Here is an 11,241-nt window from a genome sequence, read left to right as displayed (position 1 = left end):
GCTGGATATGGGAGGCGGGACACTGGCGAGATGCCAACTACAGCCCGGACAATTACGCTTGCCCTTAAAGCGGCCAGGGAATACCGCATGACAGGCGTCAGAAGGATTTTGAAAAGAGCGAAGCTCCAGGGACAAATAGCATATCATAGTGGCGCAGAGGTACGAATATGTAGGGAAGATAACAGTCTGCCACGCCGTACGCCTCCGGGACGCTGACGGGCGCAGACGGTCAGGACTCTGGCGCGACTCCGGCGCAAGTCCGGCGCGTCCGCAGTACGCGTCCGCTGCGCGGAGGAGAGTGCGTGCATTTTATAGCACTGCTAGAGCGCGTGGACGGCGAGGCCTACACCCAATATGGTGCCAAAGTCAGATCCCAGCCCTCGGCGTCAATGCTCGGCCGAGGGCGGTCTGAATATCAAGGAAGGGTGAGGGAGCAGCGAAGCGCCTAGGAGCGCTGGGAAGTCTCTGAACTCTAAACTCAGACGCTTATTATTCAAGCGCAAAGCAAAAACGGCACAATATTAAAAGTCAAAACACACAAGTTAAAAGAGCAAGGAAAGAGAGGAGACCTCCCGGCTTCCGCCTCCGGAGGGAAAAGGTCGTAGCAATTGGTAATTCCTGAGCAAAGAATCTATTTCCTTTTTATAGCGCTGCTAGAGCGCGTGGACGGCGAGGCCTACACCCAATATGGCCGCCAAAGTCAGATCCCAGCCCTCGGCGTCAATGCTCGGCCGAGGGCGGTCTGAATATCAAGGAAGGGTGAGGGAGCAGCGAAGCGCCTAGGAGCGCTGGGAAGTCTCTGAACTCTAAACTCAGACGTTTATTATTCAAGCGCAAAGCAAAAACGGCACAATATTAAAAGTCAAAACACACAAGTTAAAAGTGCAAGGAAAGAGGAGACCTCCCGCCTTCTGCCTCAGGAGGGAAAAGGTCGCAGCAATTGGTTTCATTGCTCAGGCAGTGGCAGCGAGTCCAGGGGTCATGGGTGTAAATTCACAGGCAGCGTTTGCAGTGGGGGCGAGTCCAGGTGTCTCGGGTGTAAATGCACAGGCAGCGTGGGCAGTGGGGGCAAGTCCATGGGTCACGGGGTATATGCACAGGCAGTGTGGGGGAGAGTCCAGGGGTCACGGGTTTAAATGCGCAGTCAGCGTGGGCAGGTAGGGGCGAGTCCAGGGGTCACAGGTGTAAATGCACAGGCAGCGTAGGCAGTGGGGGCGAGTCCAGGGGTCACGGGCGTAAATGCACAGGCAGCGTGGGGGAGAGTCCAGAGGTCACAGGTGTAAATGCACCGGCAGCAATGGGTGAGAGTCCAGAGGTCCCGGGTGTAAATGCACAGGCAGCGTGGGCAGTGTGGGCGAGTCCAGGGGTCACGGGTGTAAATGCACAGACAGCGTGGGAAGTTGGGGCGAGTCCGGGAGTCACGGGTGTAAATGCACAGACAGTGGGGGCGAGTCTAGGGGTCACTGGTGTAAATGCACAGGCGGCATGGTGGCGAGTCCAGGGGTCAAGGGTGTAAATGCACAGGTGACGTGGGCAGTGGGGGCGAGTCCAGGGGTCGCAAGTATAAATACACAGGCAGCATAGGCAGTGGGGGTGAGTCCAGGGGTCTCAGGTGTAAATGCACAGGCAGCGTGAGGGTGAGTCCAGGGGTCACAGGTGTAAATGCAAGGGCAGCGTGGGCAGTGGGGGCGAGTCCAGGGGTCACAGGTGTAAATGCACAGGCAGTGGGGGTGAGTCCAGAGGTTATGGGTATAAATGCACAGGCAGCGTGGGGGCGAGTCCAGGGGTCACGGGTGTAAATGCACAGGCAGTGTGGGCAGTGGGGGCAATTCCAGGGGTCTCAGGTGTAAATGCACAGACAGCGTGGGCAGTGGAGACGAGTCCAGGGGTTACAGGTGTAAATGAACAGGCAGCGTGGGCAGTGGGGGCGAGTCCAGGGGTCACAGGTGTAAATGCACAAGCAGTGTCGGCGAGTCCAGGGGTCATGGGTGTAAATGCGCAGGCAGCGTGCGGGCGAGTCCAGGGGTCATGGGTGTAAATGTACAGGCAGCGTGGGCAGGTAGGGGCGAGTCTAGCGTGCGCAATAGGGATGAGTCCAGGGGTCACAGGTGTCAATGCGAGTCCAGGGGTCATGGGTGTAAATTCACAGGCAGCGTTTGCAGTGGGGGCGAGTCCAGGGGTCTCGGGTGTAAATGCACAGGCAGCGTGGGCAGTGGGGGCGAGTCCATGGGTCACGGGGTAAATGCACAGGCAGTGTGGGGAGAGTCGAGAGGTCATGGGTGTAAATGCACAGGCAGCATGGGGGCGAGTCCAGGGGTCACAGGTTTAGATGCACAGGCAGCGTGGGCAGGTAGGGGCGAGTCCAGGGGTCACAGGTGTAAATGCACAGGCAGCGTGGTCAGTTGGGGCGAGTCCAGGGGTAACAGGTGTAAATTCACAGGCAGCTTGGGTGAGAGTCCAGAGGTCCCGGTTGTAAATGCACAGGCAGCGTGGGCAGTGGGGGCGAGTCCAGGGGTCACAGGTGTAAATGCACAGGCAGCATGGGCAGTGGGGATTAGTCCAGGGGTCACGGGTGTAAATGCACAGACAGTGCGGGCGAGTCCAGGGGTCACAGGTGTAAATGCACAGGCAGGGTGGAGGCGAGTTCAGGGGTCATGGGTGTAAATGCACAGTCAGCGTGAGCAGTGGGGGCGAGTCAAGAGGTCATGGGTGTAAATGCACAGACAGCGTGGGCAGTGGGGGGGAGTCCAGGGGTCACGGGTACAAATGCACAGGCAGCGTGGGCAGTGGGGGCGAGTCAAGAGGTCATGGGTGTAAATGCACAGACAGCGTGGGGGCGAGTCCAGGGGTTACAGGTGGAAATGCACAAGCAGCATGGGCAGTGAAGGCGAGTCAAGATGTCATGGGTGTAAATTCCCAGGCATTGTGGGGGCGCGTCCAGGGGTCACGGGTGTAAATGCACAGTCAGCGTGGGCAGTTGGGGTGGGTCCAGAGGTCACGGATATTAATGCACAGGCACCGTGGGGGCGAGTCCAGGGGTCACGGGTGTAAATGCACAGGCAGAGTGGGCAGTGGGGGCGAGTCCAGGGGTCACAGGTATAAATGCACAGGCAGCGTGGGCAGTGGGGGCAAGTCCAGTGGTCATTGGTGTAAATGCACAGCAGTGGGGCTTGAGCAGTGGGGCCAGTCCAGGTGTCACGGGTCTAAATACACAGGCAGTGTGGGCAGCGGGGACTTGTCCAGAGGTCGTGGGTGTAAATGCACAGGCAGCATGGGGTAGAGTCCAGGGGTCACGGGTGTAAATGCACAGGCAGCATTGGCAGTGGGGGCGAGTCCAGGTGCCACAGGTGTAAATGCACAGGCAGCGTGGGCAGCGGGTACTTGTCCAGGGGTCATGGGTGTAAATGCACTGGCAGGGTTGGCAGGTGGGGGAGTCCAGGGATCATGGGTGTAAATGCACAGGCAGTGTGGGCAAGTCCAGGGGTCACGGGGGTAAATGCACAGTGTTGGAAAGGGAATCTTAGGGCTGGCCGAGCGAGGTCGAGAGGCCTCCTGGCGAGGTTCCTCTCCTAGGATCGTACAGACGAGCAATAACCCTCCTACAGATGGACACCACACAAAGATAGGTTCTCAATGTTTTTATCTATATTGAGGGAAGGTGGTAGTGGGACAGTCTTAGTACCAGCCTGGTACAAGGATACCCTGCGCTCAGCTCTCAATCCTCGAGCTGGGGGGTTCCTCGGTATGGGCCGCGGCAGCGCCAGCAGGGCTCCAGAGATGGTTTCACGAAGATGGGCCGCGGCAGCGCCAGTAGGGCCTTTAGAGATGGTTTCACGAGGATGGGCAGCGGCAGCGCCAGCAGGGCCTTAGAGATGGTTCCACGAAGATGGGCCGCGGCAGCGCCAGCAGGGCCTTTAGAGATGGTTTCACGAGGATGAGCCGCGGCAGCGCCAGCAGGGCCTTAGAGATGGTTTCATGAAGATGGGCCGCGGCAGCGCCAGCAGGGCCTTTAGAGATGGTTTCACGAAGATGGGCCACGGCAGCGCCAGCAGGGCCTTAGTGATGGTTTTACGAAGATGGGCCGCGGCAGCGCCAGCAGGGCCTTAAGGATAGTTCGGCGAAGATGAGCCGCGGCAGCGCCAGCAGGGCTCCAAGGTGGTTACGGGTTCCACGCAGATGAGTTCGTCTCTGTGTCTCTCGACTCCAGGATACAACTGCCGTCCTGCTCTGGAGCTGCCCCAGTTATAGGTCTGGCGTCCTTTGATGTCCGGACCCTCGCACCTGGAGGTCGGAGGGGCCGGGATGTGCATGTCCAGACACAAAGCAGGGGGGTGGAGCCAGCGCCTAGGGAGGCTGGGGGCGATCGAAACCAGGCGTCGGGGGACGGTTGGAGGACCATCGAAAATATTTCCCCCATTGATCCATCAAGTGGCCTCTTTAACCCCTGGTTGGATTGTGGTGCCTCGATGTCGGGGCTTTGCTTTGTCTGCGGCCGGGGTCGGCCCGAGGCCACGAGACCTGGTCGTGGAGGGCCCAAGATGGAGTCTGGGTTTGAGATGGTGGTCCGAGATAGGGTTCGGACGAGCCGAGGGTGTCGAGGAGCGTTTGCCGAGTTCCAACGGGGGAGAGCTGGTGGCTGCCCGGAGGGGCGGCTCTCGTGTAGAGTGGAAGGTGCTGCTCTCGGCCGGGGAACAGGGGTCGAGGTAGTCCGGGGCCCGCCACGTGGGAGGAGTGGGACCACGCCACGAGGCCGGGTCCAACACACGTCCCCCCAGCTGAAGGCAGGGAGAGTCACCCATCTTCTTGGGTATTCTCCTCGCCGAGGCGGAAGAAGCGGGACAGGCCGTCTGCGTTGGCGTGGTCGTTGCCTGGGCGATGCTCTACAGTGAAGTCCATCCCTTGTAGGGAGATGGACCAACGCAGCAACTTCGGGTTCTCCCCTCGCATCTGCATCAGCCACCGCAGAGGTCGGTGGTCGGTTTGTACCCGGAAGTGGGTGCCGAAGAGATAGGGCCGGAGCTTCTTGAGGGCCCACACCACGGCGAAGGCCTCCCGCTCAATGGTGCTCCTGCGCTGTTCGCGGGCCAGCAGACGTTGGCTAATGAAGGCCAACGTCTGATCAATCCTCTCGGTGTTGACTTGTGAGAGAACCGCCCCGACGCCGTGATCGGAGGCGTCCGTTTGTACTATGAATTCTCGGCTGTAATCGGGAGCTTGGAGTACGGGGGCGGTGCACATCGCTGTCTTGAGGGTCTCAAAGGCAGTCTGACACTCTGGTGTCCAGTGCACTTTCTGTGGTTGTCTTTTGGACGTGAGTTCCGTGAGGGGGCCCACAATACTGCTATAGTCTTTTATGAAGCGCCGATAATACCAAGTGAGCCCCAGGAAGGCTCGGACCTCTGTCTGGGTGATCGGGGTCTCCCAGGCCAGGATGGCGTCGATCTTGGGTTGGAGGGGGGGCCACCTGGCCGCTTCCCACTTGGTGCCCCAGGTAGGTCACGGAACCTTGGCCGATCTGGCATTTGCTGGCTTTTATGGTTAATCCGGCCCGGCGGAGGGCGGCCAAGACTTCCAGGAGGTGTTGGAGGTGCTCAGCCCAGTGGAGGCTGTACACCCCGATATCGTCCAGGTAGGCGGCGCTGAACTCCTCGAGCCCCGCCAGCACCTTATTCACCAGTCTCTGGAACCTGACGGGGGCGTTTTTCATTCCGAAGGGCATTACCCTGAAGTGGTAGTGGCCATCGGGGGTGGAGAAAGCGGACCGCTCCTCGGCGCCTGGAGTGAGTCCGATCTGCCAGTAGCCCGCGGTCAGGTCGAAGGTGCTCAGGTAACGTGCCTCCCCCAGGCGGTCGATCAGCTCATCAGCCCAGGGGATGGGGTGAGCGCCTGTTTGGGTGACGGCGTTCAGACCCCGGTAGTCCACACAAAACCTGAGTTCGGGGGCGACGCCAGGGGCGGCGGCCTTGGGGACCAGGACAAAAGGACTGGCCCATGGGCTGTCGGAGGGCTCGACCACCCCCAGAGCCAGCATTTTGGACACTTCTGACTGGATGCAGGCTCGCACTCGATCTCGGTAGGCCTGGTGCCGCACAGGCGGGCTATCCCCTGTGTCGACATTGTGGAGGCACCACGGGGTGACCCCGGGGGTGAGAGAGAATAGATCGGCAAATTGTCCCAATAGCTCTTGGCAATCTCAGTGTTGTTCTGGGGTCAGGGTGGAAGAAAGGTTGACTCCTTCCACTGAGCCGTCTTTTTCGAGGGCATGCAGGAGGTCTGGTAGGGGCTCGGAGTCATCTTCAGCCCCACTGTCGGTAGCCATCAAAAGGCTAAGTTTTGAGCGGACAAAGTGAGGCTTGAGTCGGTTGGCGTGGAGGACCCGGAGGGAGTTTCTGGGAGACTCCATGTCCACCAGGTAGGTGACGGGGCTCTTGCGCTCCACCACCTTGAAGGGTCCGGTCCATTTGTCCTGGAGGGCACATGGTTCAACCGGGACATGACCCAGACCTGTTGTCCCGGCTCGAACTCAATGGACGAGGCGTTTTGATCATACCAACGCTTCATGTCTTCTTGACTGGCCTCGAGGTTGGCTTTGGCAAGTTCCCGGAACCGCCGAGTCTGGTTCCAGTGGGTCAGGAGGTACCGGTACACATCGGGGGGAGCGTCTTGGGCGGTCACCTCCCATCCCTCTTTGACCAAGCTTAGGGGACCCCGGACAGGGTGCCCGTACAATAGTTCGAAGGGGCTGAATCCCAGGGACTTCTGGGGGACCTCCCGGTAGGCGAAGAGGAGGCAGGGCAGCAACACGTCCCACTGGCGTCGTGAGGGCTCCTCTAGGCCCATGATCATCCCCTTGAGGGTGCGGTTGAAGCGTTCCACCAGTCCGTTCCCTTGGGAGTGGTAGGTGGTCATAAATTTGTATGTGACCCCGCATTGCTGCCATAGAGACTTCATGTATCGGGAGACGAAGTTCGTGCCCCGATCACTGACGACTTCTCGGGGGAAGCCCACCCGGGAGAAGATCCCTATCAGGGCCCGGCCCACCACAGGAGCTGTCACGGTCTGGAGAGGGATAGCTTCGGGGTAGCGGGTGGCATGGTCCACCAGGACGAGGATGAACCGGTGACCTTGGGATGTCCGGGGCTCCAGGGGCCCCACGATGTCGATTCCCACCCGCTCGAAGGGAGTGTTGACGACTGGGAAAGGTTGCAGGGGGACTTTTCGTTTTCCGCCGCTCTTCCCGCTGGCTTGGCAGGTGGGGCAAGTCCGGCAGTGGTTGATCACATAGTTTCTCATTTTGGGCCAGTAGAAGTGGGTCACCAGGCGGCTGTAAGTTTTGTCCTGCCCTATGTGCCCGGCGAGGGGCACATCGTGTGCCCGGTTCAGGAGGAAGTCTCTGAATCGGAGGGGGACTACCAGTACCCGGCTGGCCCCTAGCTCGGCAATCTTCTGCTCGCTGTAGAGGAGCTCATTGTCACAATAGACCCAGTGGGCCCCCGAGGCATCCCCTGCGCTCTGGGCTGCGGCTTGCTGTCGGATCCCCTCGAGGGAGGGACACGTTTTTTGTTCTTGACGGAACTGTTCTCGAGTGGGGCCACCTTCTTGGCGCCACTGGGCCAGTTCCGGGAGGTCGCTGAGCGGGGCAACGTCTTCACAGTTGGGCCCCGGTGGACCGGATTCAGGGTCGGTGTCTTCGGCGACGACGGGCGGTGGAGGCTCGGGCCACTCTGGTTCTTCGGTGGAGGTGATGGCGCGGGCGGCCATGGATCGGGTTGTCGCACAGACCCATTCGGGGAGGCCAAGCATCCCCAGGTGCTCCCTCCGCTCGACGTCAGCCCATGGGGAGCTCTCGAGGTCGTTCCCGAGGAGGCAGTCTACGGGGGCATCGTCTCGGACAGTCACTTTTAACATGCCTGACACTCCTCCCCACTCAAAGGGGGCGTGGGCCATCTGGCATAGACTCTCGGAATTATCCGCGGACTGTACTGGGCACAGTACATTGGGCAAAATTTGATCCGGGGTCACCAGGTGGCAACGGACAGCCGTCACGCTGGCTCCTGTGTCGCGGAGGGCTTCGGCCCGGTGTCCATTAATGGTGACCCACTGGCTGTACTTCTGGGTGTTGGCCGGGATCGGGGCCCGGGGAATCATGTCTCTTTCGCCCAGACATACCAGGGAGATGGCTGCGGGTTCCCACTCGGTTTGGTATTGTTCATAGTCTTCTGCTTCTTCTTCGCCCTGCTCCTCCCACAGGGACCGCCGGGGATGCCTGGCCTCACCCTGGAGATACCCATTAAGGGACCATCTCTCAGGGAAGGCAGGAAGGGTTTCGCAGCGGTCGAAGCGCCTTGGGACCCTACGGGTAAGTAGTGCGCTATATAAATGCCAATACATTTACATACATACATTTACATTGGCGTGATGACCGGGTCGCTGGCATTTGTGGCAGGTAACGTTCGAGGGGGGCCCCGGCCGTGCAGGGGGGGCTCCTCTTCCGGCCAGGGAAGGGGAGGTGTTGGTGGGGGGCACCGTGGCGGTGTCCCTGCCCTGGCCCTGGCCTCCTCCTCCTCCGCCTCGCTGATGGTGGGATCGCTGGTGAGCTCGGCCTTGGTCTCCCGTCCAGTTCCGGGGTACCCGGGTGCTCTCTCATCGATCAGCTTCGATGGCGAGTTTACGTGGCTCGGTCAGTTTGCTGTCGAGGAGATGCTGTCTGAGTTCGATGAAACAGTTGTTGGAGAGGTGTTCCCACACATTGAGGTTGAACAACTGTTCGTAGGTGGTGACTTGGCTGCCCTTGATCCACCCCTCTAAGGCTCTACTATAGAAGTTCACATACTCCTCCCAGGTGGTACCGGGGATCCTCTTGCAGTCTCGGAATCGCTGCCGATACATCTCGGGGGTGAGCCCATAGCGAGTGAGGAGGGCGGCTTTCATGTGTTCGTATGTGGTCATCTCGGCGTCGGGGAGCTGTAGCAGGGCGTCTCTCCCCTCATTGACGAACCTCCCCCACAACCCGGCACCCCAGTCTTTTTGTGGTACTCGATGTGAGGTCATGGCTACGTCGTAGGCCTTAAACCATTGCTGGATGTCGTCGTTTTTATAGTACTCTTGGACGACATCTTTGGGGATGTGGACCTTGGTGTCTGTAGAGGGAGGGGGGCTCGGGCTCCCGGAGACGCCGGTGTCCCTGTTTTTCGCCTTAATCTCCAGTTCTTTTAAACCGCGCTCGTGCTCGTACTCGAGCTTATTCTCCTCCAACTCCCTCTGCCTTCTTTTCTCTTCCAGGTCTCCCTGTAGCCGTAGTTGCTCGAGGGCTATCTTCTTTTCAGCCAGTTGCAGTTCCCCATCTAAGCGGAGTCTAGCCAGGTCTAATTCGTGGAGCCGGGTCCTTTCTCGTTCCCGGTCATCCTCGTGGGAGAGGCCCGTGTTTCTCTCCTCTGCTGGGGTTGCGGTGTTCTCTGGGTGCAGATCGGTGACTGTGATGCCTTCGTTTTGGGGTGGCGACGCTCCTGTCTCCACCCAGGTCTGCAGAGCCTGCTTGAGATCGTCTTTGGTGCTTAGTCCTGTGGTAGCAATACCCAAGTCTTTGCAGAATTGCTTCAATTCTTTGTGGCTATAATCTTCTAGTCGTTCCATCTGGAACTCCGAGGTTGGTCCGGTTTCTTTGGCCGTCATGGTTGTCGTGTGTTCGTAGTGGGGCGAGTTAATCTCTGTACGATCTGCGTTGGCTCGGATCGCACCGCCTGCCACCAATGTTGGAAAGGGAATCTTAGGGCTGGCCGAGCGAGGTCGAGAGGCCTCCTGGCGAGGTTCCTCTCCTAGGATCGTACAGACGAGCAATCACCCCCCTACAGATGGACACCACACAAAGATAGGTTCTCAATGTTTTTATCAATACTTTTAGGCAGGCTATCGTAACAATACAGGGATAACTGGATCCAGGGATCCTTTCAAGATTAGTCTCTGAGGGAAGGGGGTAGCGGGACAGTCTTAGTACCAGCCTGGTACAAGGATACCCTGCGCTCAGCTCTCAATCCTCGAGCTGGGGGGTTCTTCGGTATGGGCCGCGGCAGCGCCAGCAGGGCTCCAGAGATGGTTTCACGAAGATGGGCCGCGGCAGCGCCAGCAGGGCCTTCAGAGATGGTTTCACGAAGATGGGCCACGGCAGCGCCAGCAGGGCCTTAGAGATGGTTTTACGAAGATGGGCCGCGGCAGCACCAGCAGGGCCTTAAGGATAGTTCGGCGAAGATGAGCTGCCGCAGCGCCAGCAGGGCTCCAAGGTGGTTACGAGTTCCACGCAGATGAGTTTGTCTCGGTGTCTCTCGACTCCAGGATACAACTGCCGTCCTGCTCCGGAGCTGCCCCAGTTATAGGTCTGGCGTCCTTTGATGTCCGGACCCTCGCACCTGGAGGTCGGAGGGGCCGGGATGTGCATGTCCAGACACCCAGCAGGTGGGTGGAGCCAGCGCCCAGGGAGGCTGGGGGCGATCTAAACCAGGCGTCGGGGGACGGTTGGAGGACCATCGAAACTCTTTCCCCCATTGATCCATCAAGTGGCCTCTTTACCCCCTGGTTGGATCGTGGTGCCTCGATGTCGGGGCTTTGCGGGGTCTGCGGCCGGGGTCGGCCCGAGGCCACGAGACCTGGTCGTGGAGGGCCCAAGATGGAGTCTGGGTTTGAGATGGTGGTCCGGGATAGAGTTTGGACCAGCCGAGGGTGTCGAGGAGCGTTTGCCGAGTTCCAACGGGGGAGAGCTGGTGGCTGCCCGGAGGGGCGGCTCTCGTGTAGGGTGGAAGGTGCTGCTCTCGGCCGGGGAACAGGGGTAGAGGTAGTCCGGGGCCCGCCACGTGGGAGGAGTGGGACCACGCCACGAGGCCGGGTCCAACACACAGTCAGCGTGGGCAGTGGGGGCGAGTCCAGAGGTCATGGGTGTAAATGCACAGACAGCGTGGGCAGTGGGGTTGAGTCCAGGGGTCATGGGTGTAAATGCACAGGCAGCGTGGGCAGTGGGGGCAAGTCCAGGGGTCACAGGTGTAAATGCACAGGCAGCATGGGCAGTGGGGGCAAGTCCAGGGGTCACGGGTGTAAATGCACAGGAACTGTGGGCAGTGGGGGCGAGTCAAGGGGTCACCGGTGTAAATGCACAGGCAGCGTGGGCAGTGGGGGCGAGTCCAGGGGTCACCTGTGTAAATGCACAGGCAGCATGGGCAGTGGAGGCAAGTCCAGGGGTCACAGGTGTAAATG

This window comes from Lissotriton vulgaris, chromosome 1_1 (genome assembly GCF_964263255.1).
Source record: "Lissotriton vulgaris chromosome 1_1, aLisVul1.2, whole genome shotgun sequence".
Lineage (NCBI taxonomy): Eukaryota > Metazoa > Chordata > Amphibia > Caudata > Salamandridae > Lissotriton > Lissotriton vulgaris.
Note: the sequence above shows the minus strand (reverse complement) of the source record.